We start from the raw sequence: 3,071 nt of genomic DNA, 5'->3' as shown, positions 1-3,071 counted from the left end.
GGGTTCTCATTCCTAAGGTATTTTTCGATGTTATTATTATTATTATTATTATTATTATTCAGGTCACTGCATGGAATCGAACTCGGAATCTTGGGGTTAGTAGCCTGCGCTCTTAACCACTACGCCATATGCCCTGAATAATAATAATAATAATAATAATAATAATAATAATAACAGCATCAAAAAATACCTTAGGGATGAGAACCCAGGTTCGAAATTTCCTCAAGACACCTGATGAAGGCTGGAGGGTATATCACCCGAAACGTTGTGTTAACAACAAACAAGATGAGTACAAATATCCGTCAAATGTAAATAATGTGAATAATGTAAATAATGTGGATAAAGGAATAAGTTCTTAAAAAAATGAAAAACAACGCATACAGCTAAAATTCAAAGAACAATGGAAATATTTCTCTCCTGAATGCGTTAGGACAAGAGTTAAGCTCCCAGGAATCGGAAAAAAAGAACGAGTATCAAAGTTTTATTCAACATATGTTTCTGGGTCTTTTAAAAGGAATGCTTTGAATGTAATTAAAGTGTTGCTTATCAAATTCTTAACCGATATCATCTATAATACAATTAAACTGTAAAAATTATCATCTCAGTAATATCAATTCTTTCCTTCTAGAAAAAGGAAGTACTGAAAAAACGTTTTGTGTTCTAGTTACGAAATGCAAAAACACAAAAACTTTTTCTTTTTCAGTACTTTATTATGCATGCATGCATACATACATACATACATACATACATACATACATACATACAGACTTACTGTGGAAATTATCATCTCAAAATATCAATTCTTTCCTTCTAGAAAAATTAAGTACTGGAAAAGCGCTTTCGTGTTCTAGTTACTTGATATATACATACATGCATACATACATACGTGCGTACGTATGCATGCATGTATGTGTGTGCGTGTATGTATGTAGTTGGGCAATCCCCTAACTTCTGTTGTATTCACTTTTATCGCTCTGTCCCACGACTCTATCTCATTATAAAGCTTTTCATTTTGTCCGTTGGACAGTATAACATTTTTTTTTTTTACAGGACAAGGGTGAGAAAGTTTGGGGCTCCTGTGTGCTTGTGTTTATCTTTGTGTCAGATGGAGCATGGAGAAGGGTTGGTTTCTGTAGGGGAAGGTTGAGGTAGAATGGTTGTGAGTGGGAGTCAGGTGCGTGTGGGATGGGGTCAACATTTACAAAGTATACTTTTTTCCTTGTTTTCCTTCTTTTTTTTCCAGCCGTTTCCCGTCCGTTCTTTTCCTCGTTCACCTCCTCTTCCTCGGCGCTGGTACTGGTACTGGCTTCCATCGAAGTTGCAATTTCCTTCCTGCTCTCGGCTTTCCTTTTAGTCCATCACGGGATCCTGCCTTCTACTCTGACCCTGAGTGTCATCTCTTCGACTGTGATGGTCTCGACCATGTTTTCAAGGCCTCCGGGGCCGCCTGGATTATCATATCTAGGTTCTACCCTTGCCAGTTCTTATGGAACATTCTGGTGACCTGGAGAACCACAACCATCTCTTCCGTGCCCAGCAGTATAGCAGCTGCTAGCCAGGCTACATCAATTTCTGGGGGTGTATCTTCTACCCTAACCCTGGAAGCACGTCTCCCAAGGTATATGGGTAGAAGCACCACTTCATCTGTTTTTAAGGGTGTTGCCGAGTACCGCCTAGCAGTAGCCACCTCCCGGAACTGCATCTCCACTGTTCCAAACTTTCTTCCTCTGGTAAGGTAAGAAATCCCTTGCCAGATTGGTTTTAATGCCTTTTCAACTCGAGCGATTGACGATTTCAACTTTCCTTGTTGCTGCTGAGTACGTCCTGTAAGTAATGGTTTTTTTTCCCTTTTTTACTTTTAAAACTCCTTTGTGTGTGGGGGGACACTTTTACGTCATTCTCCTTCCTTTTAAGCATTTCTTTAAATCTACTTAACGCCTTCGCTTTTATCTTTCACTGCCTCTGCATAATTCTTCACCTCCATTACTTCGTCTATTCTCTTCAGACTTTTAAACAGCTCTTCCTCAGCCGACGTAAAGTCTGAAGAACTCTAGCATTCGTCTCTGACTACTATCGACCACGACTCTTTATAAGAGTTCGGCTAGTCCATTCTTCCAATACCCCAGTCGTGTCAGTGACTCTCGCCTCAACAGTATGTATGTAGATAGATAGAATAGGATAGATAGATAGATAGATAGATAGATAGATAGATAGATAGATAGATACATACATACATACATACATACATACATACATACATACATACATACATACATAACTCTTACTGGACCATTACCGTTATATTTCATTGCCTTTGAGTGGAATCCATCATACACTTCCTGATAAATTCCCCTGGAATTGACTAAATCTTTGTTTTAATGTATTTCTACTTCATGTATTGTGGTTCTCCCCGCTTCTAATGTAACCTCCAACTACAGCCATGTTGGGGTGGGGTGTGGGAACGGATGGACAGACCAGCAGATGAAGATTAAAATATATTATATCCTGATGTACATATCAGTTTATGTAACGAAGAGTGTGTGCAACAATAAAAATGGAGCTATTACATACTTCAAAATCATGTAACAAGGAGAAAATACTTGACAAAGTAATATCTGATACCAATTCTAAGTATATTGTTCTTCTAAACAAATGCCTTGTGTTTCTAGTGAATAAGCTAAATTTAATTTTGCTGCAAACCGCAAATCAGTGACCACACGAATATCTTCAACTGCAAGAAAGGAAGTGGAAGTCGACAGTTCTCTCAAATATGTGAGTGATACTATGACAAAAAAGCGATATATATATATATATATATGTATATATACAATAGCAGAGATACCCGGCGTTACTCGGGATTAAATTGGCATAGTTTTTATTGTTTTAATTCTTTCAGTCATGTAACTGCGGCATATAGTCAAAGAAATCGGCCCCAGGATTTATTCTTTGTAAGCCTAGTACTGATTCTATCGGTGTGTTCTGCCAAACAGCTAGGTTACGGGGACGTAAACACAGTAAAATTGGTTGTCAAGCGATTGTCAAACACACACAGATATATATATATATATATA

At 37.9% G+C, this 3,071-nt stretch overlaps 1 protein-coding gene across 2 annotated transcripts in view; it reads right to left on the bottom strand.

Moving 5' to 3' along the window:
* Nucleotides 1-3,071, bottom strand: part of LOC106874375 (tripartite motif-containing protein 59) — a 107,159-nt gene that overhangs the window by 2,542 nt on the left and 101,546 nt on the right. The gene's annotated exons all lie outside the window — the stretch shown is intronic.

Source organism: Octopus bimaculoides, chromosome 15, assembly GCF_001194135.2.
Source record: "Octopus bimaculoides isolate UCB-OBI-ISO-001 chromosome 15, ASM119413v2, whole genome shotgun sequence".
Lineage (NCBI taxonomy): Eukaryota > Metazoa > Mollusca > Cephalopoda > Octopoda > Octopodidae > Octopus > Octopus bimaculoides.
The sequence above is the reverse complement of the archived record's forward strand: the minus strand, read 5'-3'. Positions and strand labels throughout refer to the sequence as shown.